We start from the raw sequence: 16,425 nt of genomic DNA on the forward strand, positions 1-16,425 counted from the left end.
GAAGAAATCTAATGGCATGCATATAGGAAAAAAGAAGTCCACTTATCTTTCTTTGCACCTTTATTTAGAAAATTAAAAATGCTACATTAGCAAATTTCTACCTGATAAACAAATTTACTAAAGGAGCTATATATAGGAACAATATACATAAATCAATAGCATTCCTATATTGCTAGAAAAAAATGCTTCTAAAGAAATTGGGGAAAATATCTCAATCACAGTACTCTAAAAATGTACTTAGGAAAAAATACCTAACCTGGGAGGTGAAAGATATCAACAATGAAAACTACAGAGCACTAAAGGGAGAAAAATGAAGAAGAACATATCTGTTGGAAATAGTAGCCATGTTCTTGAATAAGCAGAACTAATATTATAAAAAAATTTTATTCTACCTAGAGCAGTAAAGAGATTCAATTCAAACTCGACAAAACTATCAGTAGCATTCTCCCCAACACACACTGACAAAAAAGGAGTTCTAAAATTTACTTAGACAAATAAGTGATATAGAAGAGCCAAAGCAATTCTGAATTTAAAAAAAAGTGATGCTGAAAGCATCACAATAACAGATATCCATTTAGGTTGTAGAGTTTTACTATAAAAACAGCATTCTTTTGTCACCAAAACACACCTTAAGATCAATAAAATATAAAACACAGAAAAATCCACATAAAGTAACCTGATATGTGATAAAACTACAGGGTGGAGAAAAATAAAACTTTTAAGCAAATGGTGCTCTGAAAGCTAGATTCATATGTAGAAAAAAAAAAAAAACTCATCCCTATCTCTCACATTGCACCAAAGCCAGCGCCAATGAATCAAGGACTTAGAAATTTAAGTAGAAGCTCTGCTTAAATATACTGCAGGCCCAAAACTCCAACATATTGACAACAGCATCAAATTCCTAAACAAGATTTGAAAGCACAAGAAGTAAAATGAAGAAATAATAAGTGGGATGAAATCAAATTCGAATACTTCTGTACAATAAGGGAAATAAGAAAGTGAATAGAGTCTACAAATGTGATAAAATATTTTCCATCTGCTACTCAGACATGAAATTAATTGTCGGGGTTGCGTACGGACCCCTGGCCCTAGGGGGAGCCTGGCCAAGATGGCGCCTGGCAAGCTGCCAGTGCGGTTGAAAAAACTGCTATTCTGCACGTATACAACTAATTTCACCTTGAGGAAGTCTCAGTAATTGGTCAGGGCCTCTGCATGATTCTTGCGTGATTCTTAGGTGCTTCAAGTTATACCCATATACGTCTATCTTTTCCCCACATATCATGAATATTCTAATTAGTTGATATAACCTATATAAGTGACAATAACTTCCCAGGAAGGGGAAGAAGAATCTGCTGTTAATAAAGAAGTTTGCCACCCATCACGTCTCCGGGTCGTTCTTGCTGGCGAGAACGACAGGTGGCGCCGAAACCCGGGAATCTTACGTGCCGCGGAGAGGTGAGTGAGGTGGGCAACGATCCGTGAAAGTGTGCACCCAGATCTGTCTGTGGACAGGGAAGTTTCCTAGAGACGAGAATATTGTGATTGCGATAAAGTTCCTAGGAACGAGAGGTTAAAGTTTCCTCAAAAAATGGGGAACGAGGTTGCTAGATATCGAATGGAAGGTCCCTTGAAAGAAATTCTTAAAGCTAACGGCAGTCCCTTAAAGACAAAAACCGCTCGAGCATTTTTAAAGCAGGTAGAGGAGATTTCACCTTGGTTTCTGGAGGAAGGATTGCTAACTATCCCACAGTGGGAACACCTGGGGGAAGACTTAAAGCGTTGTCCGGTCACACTCCCGGGGACGTTAGCGGTTTGGTCTTTGGTCAGAACTTGCCTGCGCTCCCCTCGGGAGGCGTTACAAAAGGCAGTTGCGCAGGGAGAGGAAGTGTTAGAAAAGGTAAAAGAAGAGTCACAAAAGGGCTCTGTTAGCGCTCAGTCAGATTCTGATGAGAGCGAAGAGGGACTCTCAGAAATGGAGTTAAATAAAATTAGTGAAGAAACAAAGTGTTCCCAAGCTGGTTCAATTAGTCAACAGGCATTGAGGGAATTGGAGAGCATAGGGCAACAGTTAGAAGACAAAGAAAAGGCATTACAAGAGGCCTTAAAGGAATTGAGCTTACAAAAATATGCAATGGCGCAGTGGAAGAAGAAGGAGGAAGTGCTAACGAAACCGCAGACAGGACACAAAGAGAAAGTAGAGCCTGTGGCGCGCTTCGAAGTAAATGAGGAAGTAACTCAGAAAGTGACTTGTGCTCCTTCAGCGCCACCTTATGGATGGCCTCCGCCCTTTAACTCAAGTCATAGTAAGGAATGTTCTTGTTCAGAGTGTAAAATAAAAAAATGGAAAGAAATCTATGGGATTGAAAGAGGGTTTTACCCTGTTATGGAAGATCAAAATCAACAAAGGTTTCACCAGCCTTTGGATTTTAAATTGGTAAAACAGCTTAAAGAAGCAGTTAGTACTTATGGACCACAAGCAGCATTTACAGTATCTATTGTAGAATCTATGTCTACCCTCTTCCTTACTCCTGATGATTGGAGCAATTTGGCAAGAGCAGTTTTGAGTGGAGGGCAATATATCGAATGGAAGGTTCAAAATCAGGATTTTTGCCAGGAAACTGCACGCAGAAATGCTGCTGCTGGTAATCCACAATGGAATCTAGAGATGCTAACAGGTACTGGACAGTTCAGTGGGAATCAGATGCAGAGTCAGTATCCAGGGGCAGTTTATCAACAGATAGCTACAGCCGCTACCAGAGCTTGGAAGACACTGCGCAGCCCTGGGGATTTACAAGGTCAATTATCAAAAATAGTACAAGGACCTAATGAGCCCTATGCAGACTTTGTAGACAGACTTATGCAGGTAGCGGGTAGGATGTTTGGGGATGCAGACCAAGCTATGCCTTTAATAAAACAATTGGCTTTTGAAAATGCAAACAGATTCTGCAGAGAAGCTATAAGGCCATGGAAAAATAAGGATCTTTCTGCCTATATTAAAATCTGCAGAGAGATAACAGAGCCAGTGATTCAGGGACAGGTTATGGCTGCAGCATTTGCTCAAGCCATGCAAGCTCGCTCCAAAGGATGCTTTCTATGTGGACAAGAGGGACACGTTAGAAAACAGTGTCCTCAAAGAGTATTTGGGAGAACGCTAACTACATCATCCTCAGGAAATATGGGGGGACCTAAGCCTTCTAAACCTCAATTATGCCCCCGATGTAGAAAAGGGAACCATTGGGCGAGTGATTGTAGATCTGTTGCTGACATTGATGGAAATCCATTGCCACCTAATAATTGGGGGAATTCAAAAAACGGGAGACCGGGCCCAGCACCTCGGGGCCCAAACCAAATGTACGGGGTGGCAATGTCTTTACCAACCAAACCCAGGTGGACTTATCCACCATCAGATCAGAAGGTACAGTCCATGCAGGTCCCAGAAGGGCCACCTCAGGGAGTGCAGGACTGGACATCTGTGCCACCTCCAGACTCGTATTAACGCCCGAGATGGGTGTACAAATATTAGACACAGACTGGAATGGCAATATTCCCACAGACTCAGTAGGGTTGCTCCTAGGCAGAAGTTCTTCTACTCTAAGAGGTCTTATAGTCCACCCAGGAGTAATTGATCCAGACTTTCAAGGACAAGTTAGGGCTATGGTTTCTTCACCCAAAGGGATTACAGTCATTTCTCCAGGAGACAGAATAGCACAAATGTTAATTTTGCCTAGCCAGCATTCCTTATGGCCTAGTAAGGAGACAACAAGAGGAGATAAAGGATTCGGGTCTTCAGGCGGACCCTGGGCTAATTTTACTATGGACCTTCAGGATAGACCCATTATGCAGTTAACAATAGGACATAAACCTTTTATAGGATTATTGGATACAGGAGCTGATAAAAGTATAATAAGTGAAGCAGTTTGGCCCAAAGGTTGGCCTGTAGTTACAGCTAATCAAAACCTACAAGGTTTGGGTGTGGCTCAATCACCTAACCAGAGTGCTGCTTCACTGTCCTGGAGGGATAATGAAGGCCATTCAGGGGTTTTTCAACCATATATCTGTAAAATACCTATTTCCCTATGGGGAAGAGATGTCTTAACTCAGATGAATGCTAAATTAACAACAAGTATTTCGGGACCTGTGACAGAGATGATGAGGAAAATGAAGTATACAGAAGGCCTAGGATTAGGGAAAGAACAACAAGGGTCTTCACAACCCACCCCTCTTCCTCCTCCAAAAAATGATTTCAAGGGATGGGTTTTATGTAGGGGCCACTGTTGTTACACCTATTCCAATAGTTTGGAAAGATGATAAGCCGCAATGGATTCCACAGTGGCCCTTAACTACAGAAAAGTTACAAGCGGCTCATAAACTGGTTCAAGAACAAGTACAAACAGGACATCTACAATCTTCTACTTCTCCATGGAATACACCAATTTTTGTTATAAAAAAGAAGTCTGGCAAGTGGAGATTATTACATGACTTAAGAGCCATTAATGCACAAATGTTCCCCATGGGCCCCATTCAATGTGGTTTGCCTTTAGTTACAGCCTTACCAAAAAATTGGCCCACCATTATCTTAGACTTAAAGGATTGTTTTTTCTCAATTCCATTACATACAAAGGATTGTTGGCGATTTGCTTTTACTTTACCTTCTCTCAATCATGCTCAGCCAGATCAAAGATTTGAATGGACTGTACTGCCTCAAGGCATGACTAATAGTCCCACTTTATGTCAGATATATGTAGACAAAGCCTTAAAACCTATTAGGGAGGCTTTTCCTGAGCTAATGATTTATCATTATATGGATGATATTTTAATTTGCCATCAAGAGAAGCAATTTTTAGAAAAGGCATTGCAATTTTTAGTATCTACTCTACAACAATATGGTTTAAACATTTCTCCAGAAAAGTTACAAATGGGAGAAACTCAAGAATATCTGGGCACTAAACTTACGGCTACTATGGTAAAGCCACTAAAATTAACTATTAGAACTAGTGAACTTAAAACTTTAAATGACTTTCAAAAACTTCTTGGAGATATAAATTGGATTAGGCCATATTTAAAAATTACCACAGGGGAATTAAAACCTTTATTTGACATACTTAAAGGAGACCCTGATCTTTGTTCTCCTAGGACCCTTACTCCAGAAGGACAAAGAGCTCTTAATTTGATAGAACAAAGATTACAATTAAATCACACAGAAAGATGTGATCCATCCCAGCCTCTAATGTTAATCATTATTCCAGAACAACATAGTCCATATGGAATTATATGGCAAGGAGGACCTTTACAAAGTATTAATCTCCCGGCATCGCCTACAAAACAGTTACAGACATTTCCAAAAGCCACAGCTCAGTTAATATATAAGGGGTTAGAAGCCTGTGTTACAGTATTTGGAAGCCACCCTAAGATTGTTATTGTCCCCTATACCAAACTTCAAATACAGTGGTTAGTTCAACATGATGACGATTGGGCTGTTTTACACTGTTCAACTACAGCAACTTTTGATAATCATTATCCTAAACATCCTTGGATACAATTTTGTAAAAACACTCCTGTTATATTCCCTAAAATTACCAGAGCACAGCCTTTGCTAAATTGCCAAACGGTCTTTACTGATGGTTCAAAAAATGGAGTTGGAGCTGTAATAATTGGAAATAAAACAGAAACTATAATTCTTCCTCCTTCATCTGCCCAAGTAGTAGAACTTGCTGCAGTAGTTTTAGCTTTTAATATTATGATAAAACAGCCTTTTAATCTATTATCTGACAGTCATTATATAGTACAATCAGTACCTTGTTTGGAGACTGTTCCTTATATCCCTGATGGGTCCGCTGTTGCTCCTTATTTTCGTACTTTACGTGCCTTAATCTTGGACCGCAAGTATCCCTTTTATATAGGACATATTAGAGCTCATTCTGGGCTGCCTGGCCCACTTGCCAGAGCTAATGCTAAAGCTGATAAGACAACAAAAACTGTTTTTGCTTTTACTATGTTAGAACAGGCTAAAATGTTCCATACCCAATTTCATGTTAATTCCACCACCCTTAAAAGAAAATTCAATATTTCTAAAGATGTTGCTAGACAAATTGTTAAAACATGTCAACATTGTGCTCCTCTATTGCCAGTACAGTCTGTTGGAGTAAATCCAAAGGGACTATTACCTAATCATATTTGGCAAATGGATGTTACTCATTTCTTAGAATTTGGAAACCTTAAGTATATTCATGTTTCAGTAGACACCGCTTCAGGGGTGATCATGGCCTCTGCTCATACCGGAGAAAAAGTTAAAGATGTTGTACAACATTGTTTACAAGCATTTGCAGCCTGGGGCGTCCCAAAAATCATTAAAACTGATAATGGGCCGGCTTACACATCCAAAAGTTTCTTACAATTTACACAAACTTTTAATATACAACTCATCACAGGAATTCCTTATAATCCTCAAGGACAAGGTGTAGTGGAACGCACTCATTTAACGTTAAAAAATTGTTTAATAAAACAAAAAGGGGGAATAGGTGCTGACTTTAGAGCACCTAAAGATAAACTAAATCTAGTACTTTTTATTTTAAATTTTTTAAATGTGGATAAGAATGGACATACGGCTGCAGAAAGGCATGCTAATCCCACAAGTACTCAAGTATGGGTAAAATGGAAAGATATTCTCACAGGAACATGGAAAGGCCCAGATCCAGTCCTTCGGTGGGTCCGAGGGTCTGTTTGTGTTTTCCCACAGGAGCAGCAAACACCGATCTGGATACCTGAAAGGTTGACTAGACTGGTGCATCAAAACAACGATGAAGAACATCGTGCTGATAAGCGCCCTATTAATAATGACATTGACACCGGTGAAGACTCGAGACCTGTGGGCAATAGTTAAAGCTTGGCCATATCCTTTACCGCTAACTAACACCTCCTCTACCCTCCCACCTTTGTTTTCTACAGGACCTAGGACTGGATTGCCAACTGTCATCATGGATCCCAAGGAAGAACCTTATAATTTTTCTACACTTTCTCTGCCAGGCACCCTTTGCTTTGATATCTCTACCAATAACAAATTTGTTAATGACACTTCTCTTAGGCCTTGCATTCAATTACAGCGTGAAGTGCAAGGGTTGTTTTTAAGACATTCTACTGAAGGGATTGATTTCCAAGAAAGTATGACTATAACCCAGGGTGAAGTTACAGGGACAAGTAAGATTACTACTTCAGGGCAAATTGTCTTTCTTGAAGGATTAATTCCAAAGCGACTGAAATTGCCATCTACTGGATTTCGTACACCTCGCATTTTCCCTCCTTGTGATCCCAAATTTTCTAGTCCTCCCATTTGGACAGGTTGTCAACATGCTAAAAAAGCAGCTCCTATTCAACATGGATTTTATTTCACCCCAAACTTTACATACCAACAATCTGTGAATGATTTTACCAAAAACCTTGTCTACTCTGACTTTCACCTTAGTTCTCTACGTATAAATCCTTTTGATAATTGGTTCCTATTTACCTCCCAAGCAGGATATACTAATCTTCAACCTTTGTTTGCTCTGAAAGGGGGTTCATTTAAGACCTGTTATTGGTATCGCACTTCAGACTATACTGGCACAGGCCCTTCCCAGGTCAGCAAGATAGCTTGTAACAATACAATAACATTGTATTCCACTCCTGTGTGTGTCTACCCTCCTTTTATGTTCCTATTAACTAATGTTTTTAATAGCACGATTCTCAACTGCTCTGGAACTAACTGCTATCTTTCTCAGTGTTGGAACGCAACCAAATATTGCCGAGCTGTCATTATGCGTATTCCTACCTTCTTGCCTATGCCAGTTTCTGTTACAGATGATGAATTGCCAGTATTGCTTTCCAGAAACAAGAGAGACTTTGGAATCACCGCAGCAGTCATTACCGCCATAGTTGCATCAGCGGCAGCAGCCACTGCGGCAGCTGTAGCCTTAACTACGTCTGTACAATCTGCAGCCACAATCAATAAGGTGGTTCAACAGACTGCTACTGCCTTATCTACTCAGCAGACAGTGGATCAACACTTAAAAGCGGGGATTCTTTTAGTGAACCAGCGAGTGGACTTACTTCAAGAACAAATGGACATTTTACAGGAACTGTTAAACGTGGGATGTATTTATCATCTGGCGGGACTGTGCGTTACACCTGTAGCTTACCATAACTTCAGCTATGCAGCAGATTTGTCTAGAATCTTGTCTGTTCAGCTACGTACCAACTGGTCTTATGAATTTGATAATCTTACTGCTATTCTTAGATCTCAAATTGTTAGCCTTAATGCTACTAGAGTTGATGTAGCTCCAATGTCTGAAGTGCTAAATTGGTTATCCTCCTCTTTCAGTTTTATTAAGCAGTGGGCTGGTATGGGAGCATTATGCATGCTTATGATCATTGCTGTTATCTTCCTCTCACGCACTATCATGCGTGTGCATCAGAGTCAAGCGAGAGATCGTATCATCTTCCATCAGGCCATGGCTGCCCTAGAGGCCGGCAGCTCCCCACAAGTGTGGCTCGCGAGGCTGGACCATTGACCAGACGGGTAAGGTAGTAGGTAACGCCGTACCAACCTAAGACAGGAGCTGTAGCATGCTCTGCAGTTATCCGATGACGGGTAAGGACGGTGGTTGACCACTCCGCCTAAGACAGGCTTGGTCCCGAGCTTTTCTTTTAAAAGAAAAAAGGGGGAACTGTCGGGGTTGCGTACGGACCCCTGGCCCTAGGGGGAGCCTGGCCAAGATGGCGCCTGGCAAGCTGCCAGTGCGGTTGAAAAAACTGCTATTCTGCACGTATACAACTAATTTCACCTTGAGGAAGTCTCAGTAATTGGTCAGGGCCTCTGCATGATTCTTGCGTGATTCTTAGGTGCTTCAAGTTATACCCATATACGTCTATCTTTTCCCCACATATCATGAATATTCTAATTAGTTGATATAACCTATATAAGTGACAATAACTTCCCAGGAAGGGGAAGAAGAATCTGCTGTTAATAAAGAAGTTTGCCACCCATCACGTCTCCGGGTCGTTCTTGCTGGTGAGAACGACAATTAATATACAGTTTATAAAAGGAACTAAATGAAAGAAACCTCTCCAATTAATAAATGGGCAATAACTCTAATCAAGCATTCTTCAAATTAAGAAAAACAAATGACCAACATATATGTGAAAATATGTCCAAAACTTCAAAAGTGAATAAATGAAGATTTTTATCTCACTCCACTTACAAAAGCATTTATCAAGAATAATGTGGGGATCCACATATCAGACAGAACATTTGAGGGGAGAAAGGAAGAATAAAATTTATTGAATTAGAGAAAGGAGGATTAAGGGAAATAAGGTGAATGGGAATAGGACAGACAATAGAATTAAAGAGACATTATTTTGTGATATTTCTATATGAATACATGACCCATGTAACTCCACATCATGTACAGCACAAGAATGGAAAGTTACATTCCATGTGTTATAATATGTCAAACACACACTACTGTCATGTATGTCTAAAAAGAATTTTAAAACATAACAAAAGAAATAATGTGGGGGAAGTGTACACTTATGCAGTGTTTGTTGGGTGGCATATAAAGTATAATCATTCTGGAAAACTGTATTACTATCCCTTTCAAAACTTGGAATGGGAGCAATATCTGATCCAGTTTTTCTACTCTTCAATAAATATATGTAAAGATCAAAAATCAGCCTACTATAGAGACACAGCCATATCAACATTTATAGCAACACAATTCACAATAATCAAATTACAGAACCAGCCCACATACCCATCAATAGACTAATGGATAAAGATAATATGGTTCTCCATACAAAATGGAGTTTTACTAAGTCACACAGAAGAATAAAATGATGGCATTTTGTGGAAAATTGATGAAACTGGAGAACATAATTCTGTGTGAAATAATTCACAAGCAGAAAGCCAAAGGTCAAATATTTCCCCTCATATGTGAGTGCCACATAAAATAATATAAAAGGAGGAATTCAATAAAAATAGAAGAGCCATCTGTTGAGTAGAGGAAGGTTTATATGGAAGAAGGAAGGAAAAAAATTTGAGATGAAAACTAGAATAAACAAACCAAACTCTCTTATGTACACATATGAATAAAGTACAGTGAAGTTCAATTTTAAGTATATCTGTAAGATGATGATTTTAAAAAATCTATAAATGAGGTCTTCCTTGGGTCACAGGGAGCAGCTGCCCCTGAGGACCCTGCCACAGATTCCCAGAGGTGTATTCTATGGGTGCCTTTGCTGCTCATGCCCATGCCAACCACTGGAGCTCTTTTACCCTGGTGCTCCTGCTGTAAGCACTGCTACCACACTCCAGAGGTATTATCTTGGGGCAGACCTTCTCCTGATGTCACTGCCACATGTGTTGCTGCTGTTGTCACTGTCACAGTTGTCATCACCTGGAAGTCTGCTGTCCTTGATGCTGCCTGGGATCCCAGGTTGCCATGTTCACTGGTGACACCACTGCTGCTACCACTGACAGCACTGTGATTAAAGCCACTGAAAATCACTGGAGACCACCTGAAGATCTCCACTCTGGGTGCTGTTGCAGCTGCAACTACAGCTGACCTCAGTGCCACTGCTATCTCATTGCCCCCACCTGATGCCATCACCACTGACATCTATAACTGCTGCTGAACCCCTGTCTGATGCCACCATCTCCTGCTGCTATCACTTTCACATTTGCTCAGAAATTCACTGCCAGGGAGATATCAGGGTTGGTTGCACATGGTCACATCCATTTTGAGACTCTGGACAGAACCTGGGGTTTCTTTGGGGTCCAGAGTGTTTTGGTGCCACAGTCATATAGGGTTGCACTTGCCCCTGTCTGGGGACACTGGCCAGGAAGTAGAGATTCAATGTTGGGGTGCCTATAGTTTTGGCTATAACTGGGGTATTCCTTCTGGATATGCAGGTTGTTGCCATCTAGTTACTCTCTCTCAGAATTACTCATCCCTGGTGGTCTATTTAAAAATCCAGTGGCATTGTGATCTTGATATTGCAATGTGGCCAAATCCAGAACATTTCTATGGCCTGAGAAGACTCTATGACCTGTGCAATCTTTGAAAATTGTGTAGAATCTAGGACTTAGTACCCATTTTGACCTGAGTATAATTAATGATCTATTAGACTTTGTAAAATGAGTAGCACCTATTTCCTGTGTAGGACCTAAGAGTTGTGTAGCTTCTGTTGCTCACATATCTTCTACCACTTTAATAGAATATGTTAACAGGGTAGCCTGTATGATTATTGAAAACTCTGACTTTGAAGACTCAAAACTTGAATATACTGTATGACCTGAGTAGCCTCTTAACCTCTTAACTGCTTAAGCCACTGTAGGCTGTAAATTCTTTATATTTTGAATAGTCTAAATAACCTGAGGATTATCTGTGACCTGCATGGCTTTAAAATCCTCAGGAACCTAAATGACCTCAATATATTTTTTGACGTCTGTAGTCACTATAATTTTTATATTCTCCATGGCCTAAGTAGTCTGTATATACTGCATTGTCTCTAAACTTCAGTATCCTATATCATATGAATAGCCAGTATCACCTTCATAACATTTATTCCCTGAGTATAGGCACAATGCTCTACCAAGTGTGTATGGTTTTAATAAACTAAATGACCTTAGTAGCCCCTATGTTCTGCCTAGTCTTCATGACATGCACATCCTGTATTATCTGAGTAGGTTGTATGAACTGGTATCTTTTTAGTCAGTTTTTGCTGCTTCAATTTAAATATTCTGACCTGAATAATTTTAGAGTTAGAATTGTTTATTAGGTGTCTTTATGGCTAGAGATGCCTTGTTGATCTGAGTAAACTCTATTACCTGAGTAGCTCTATGGCCTAAGTAGCCTCTATGACCTGTGTGACTTTTGTAGCTGAGTAATCTGAATGACCTAAGTAGGCCCTAGGAAAATGGAAGGCTCTATGATGAGCAGAGATTCTATTCCCCACACTTCTTCTTTTAACATTGCAACTTAGGCATGAGCAGCCAAAATAACTTTTGTTAACTTTCTATGTACTTCATAGGCTCTATAGCATGAATTGCCACTGTGACCTAAATTACCTGTGTATTTTAAAAACCCTCTATGACCTGCATAGCTTCTGAGTACTGGATAGCCTCAATCATCTGCACAGTCTCTATGACATGCATAGACTTAATGAACTGAGTACTCTAAATGACTTCAGTTTTTCTATGACCTCCGTTGCAACTATAACCTTTGTGGTTCCTATGGTCTGAGTATTTATGCACTGTGTAGTTTCTATGATCTTTGTAACCAGTATCACCTGAGTAACCTCCATGACCTGTATAACTTTTATAACCAGAGTAACATAAATGATCTCCTTGCCTATAGGGGTTTATTAACTGAAATTAATTTAGAATCCTTATAACCTGTGTAGTTTTTATGACCTGTGGAACTTATTTGATTTGGATTGTTTCTATGGCCTGTTTACCTTCTATGACCCAGGTAAATTCCATGACCTGTGTAGCCTCTGTGACCTACAAAGTTTCTATTTCTTGAGTAGCTTGTAAAATATATGCAGAGCCCCTATGGCCAGCATAGCCTCTATTACCTGCTATCCTGTATTTCCTACAATGGTTTTATGCATGCATAATCTCTGAGGAATGAATATCCTATTGCCTTGTAGTCTCTTAAGACTGGAGACAAATTTTAACCAGGTTATTTTCTAGGACCTGTGTAACTTCTGTGACCTTTTAAGCTTCTGTAGTATAAGTAAATTCTGTAGTTTGTGTAGCATCTATTTTACAAGTAGAAAAATTTTGCCTACCCTCTATGACCTTAAGAGGGTAGCTGCCACAGCTTTCCTGACTTGAGTACCTGGTGGAACTCAGTATCACTAGAAGTACAAAAAGCTCTGTGACCAGCATAGCTGAAATGACCTTTGCACCCTCTATGACCTGATCAGCTCTTAGGACCTGAGTAGCCTACATGAATGAGTATACTCAATATCTTACATAGCCTCTATATCCTAAGGATCTTCTAGGACCTATGTACACTCTTGGTACTGAGTAGCATCTGTGACCAGTAAAACCGCAGTGACCTTCATAGACTGTTTAATTGTGTAGCTTCAGAGATGTGCAGAACACCTTTGTTCTGAGAATTTTATATGATCTCTTTAACTACATAGCCTGAATAGTCTAAATGACCTGAGTATCATTTCTGACTTTAGACTCCACTATTATCAGAGTAGCCACTATGGCATGAATAGTTTGGATGACCTCATTAGGGTCTAATAACTGTAGAGACTGCATGAGTGTGTAACCTTTACAGCCTGAGTAGCCTAAAGGACATTAATAGATGTATGACTTATTATACTCTATGACCAGTATACTCTCCATTGCATGAGTATCCTCTATTAAGTGCATGTACAGTGTACTGTCCTGTCATCTTATAACTTGTGTGATCCATTAAAATGTACTATCTGAGTAATCACTGTAACCTGCCTACCCTCCATCACCAGAGTAGTCTATCTTCTACATACTTCTGTGAATTTTATGTGTTTAATGACCCAAGTAGTCTCTAAAATGTCCATAGACTCTTTGAACTCAGCAGCCTTGATGATCTGTATAGCTTCTCATCTGAGTAGCACCTATGATCTGCCTAGATTCTATGGCATGAGTAAATTCAATTGCCTCAATAGCTTCTCTAATATTAGCAGCAGTATTAAGAAGTGTTGAATTTTTGAACACCATAACCTTTGTTGCCTATATAGCCTTTATGGACTATGTAGTCTTTTGTACCTATATTGTATCTAGGGTCTGAGAGTCTTTGGTGATCCCTATAGCATCTGTGAACTCAGAAGATTTTATGGCCTGCACTCTATGACATGAGTTAACTGTATATCCTGAGTAGTCTTTAGAACTTGCATGGTCACTGTGACTTGTGTAACTTCTGTGATGTAGGTAGCCTGAATGACCAGTGGAGCTCTTATTACCTGCCTTGCTCTGTGGTCTGAGATGCCCCCATAATGTGCATCTATGCTATGACCTGAATATCTCCTAAAATCTTATTAAATTATGTATTCAGCAAAGTTACTATTGCCTAAGCATTCTCCTTAATTGCATTACACACTATGATGTGTGAAGCCCTTGTTATGCATAGCCACTAAGTTCGGTGTAGCCCCTATGGCCTACAAAGCCTTGATGGCCTGATTGTTATGCATTCACATTTGTCCTACATATAATCTTTGACCCATATATCCTACATATCCTGTGTAATTTCTATGCCCACAGAGACTAAATTACCCAAATTACCTCCAAAACTTCAATGATCATTTTGACCTGCTTAGCCTCCATATTCTGTGTAGCCTCTATGACTCAAGCAACCTGAATTACTTGTGTAAATTTTATGACCTAATTGACTTCTATAACCTGAGTATCATATACAAACTGCATAGCTGCTGTGATCTGGGTAGCTTCTGGAACCTGGTACCCTTCATGGACAGAGTACCCTCTGTGGCCTCTGTCATCTCTATGGCCTAAATTGCCACCTTTAAATGAGAAACTTCTATGAGTTTGCTATCCTACAAAAATGTACAGTCTCCATGATGCTCTTAGCTTCTGTGTCCTGAGCATCATCTATGAATGTCAAAGCCTATATGATAAGCATAGCCTCTACTGCCTATGTACTCTCTATGACTTGAGTAGCTTCTATGTACACAGTAGACTGCATCACAAGCACAAACCATATTATCTGTTACTTCTATGTTTTTCATGCCATCTATGTTCTGTGTAGGCTCTATGCCTCATGTTGCCAGTATTGCCTGATTTGTCTCTATAAATTTCAATACATGTGTTACCTGTGTACAATCATTGATATTTAGGTCCATGGAGAATTTCTGTGCTGATGTAACAAAATCCCCTGAGAATCCTCCATGCCTGGCTTAGCCTGTATGATGTGCATGAATTTTGAACCTACAGAACATCTCTGACTTTTGTTGCTTCTGTAGTGTGAATATTATGGGTGGCCTGAGTAGTCTTTATAAACTGAATCCACTCTGTAATCTAAGTATTCTTTACGGTTTTAGTAACCAAAAGGAGATAAGTACTTCTGTGGCCTTATTAACCTCTATGATCTGTGTAGCCTTGGTAAACTGAATAGTTTACATGGCCTAAATAACCCCTATGCCAAATCTGCATTGCCCATTATAACTTGAGCAGCCTTCATGGTGTGCTTAACTGTAACTTGAATATCATGTATGACCTTGGTAGCCTATATGTCCTGCCATAACCTCTATGTTGTGAGTTGCCTGAATGATGTCCTTAGCCACTATGCCCTGTGTATCCTATTTGACCTACTTTGTCTTTATGGTCTCAGGAGTATGCATAAACTGAGACAAATCTTTAACCTACATACCTTCCAGTCCTTTTGTGGCTTCTATTAACTATATAACATAAGACTTTTGAAGCATAAATTACTTTATTATTCTCTATTACCTCAGTTGCCATTATGACCTGCTTAGTTTCTGTGATCTGTATTCTCTATATGGTGTTGGTAGACTAAAGGTCTGAGTAGCCTCTAGGATTGGTTATATCTCTGTGACTTATATTGTCTTTATGTCCTGAGTATACATACTTACGTGAGAAGGCCTCTATAAACTGAACTGTTTTGAAAATCTGCATAAAAATTTGATGTGTAGTTTCTATGGCTGAAATATCCATTATAACATACTCTATGATATGAGGAGTCTTAATAACCTTAGTATCTCCTCTCTGCAATGTACTTATTGGACCTATTGCATGAAAATCCTCTGTGTCCCTAATAACCTCTATGAACTGATAGTGTCCACGATTAGTGTAAGTTTCATGCTCTGGCGATTCATTATGATGAAATAGCCTCTATAGCCTGCAAGACTTCTATAACTGGTAATGTATCTGTAACCTGTGTAGCCTTTAAGTCCCACATATCATAAATGACTTGAAAAGTCCAGTAAGTTCAGTAGCCTCTATGACCTGTTCAACTCCATGTCCTGAGTAAACTCTATGACACATATAGCCTGAATGACCTGAATAGCTCCTATGGACTGACTAGAATCTATGACCAGAGTAGCATCTATGAATTTTACAGCCTCTATGACATGTGTAACCTTTGACTGAAGTTCCCTAAAGGACCTCAGTAGTTCTAACAAGCATTGAATACACTCATTAGATTACAACAATCATAATGTAATCATTTCACTTGTGACAATTCTCAGATTATATTGCACATGATCTCTGATGGGATGACAAAATATAAAAAATGGTGTTGTCTCTATGACAAGCATACACTCTGTGACAGGAGTTACCTGAAAATTAAAATTTATATGACCTCAGTAGGCTCCATGATCTCCATCACTTTTGTGTCTTGTAGAGCCTTGATGAACTGCACA

The sequence above is a fragment of the Sciurus carolinensis genome, unplaced genomic scaffold, assembly GCF_902686445.1.
Source record: "Sciurus carolinensis unplaced genomic scaffold, mSciCar1.2, whole genome shotgun sequence".
NCBI lineage: Eukaryota > Metazoa > Chordata > Mammalia > Rodentia > Sciuridae > Sciurus > Sciurus carolinensis.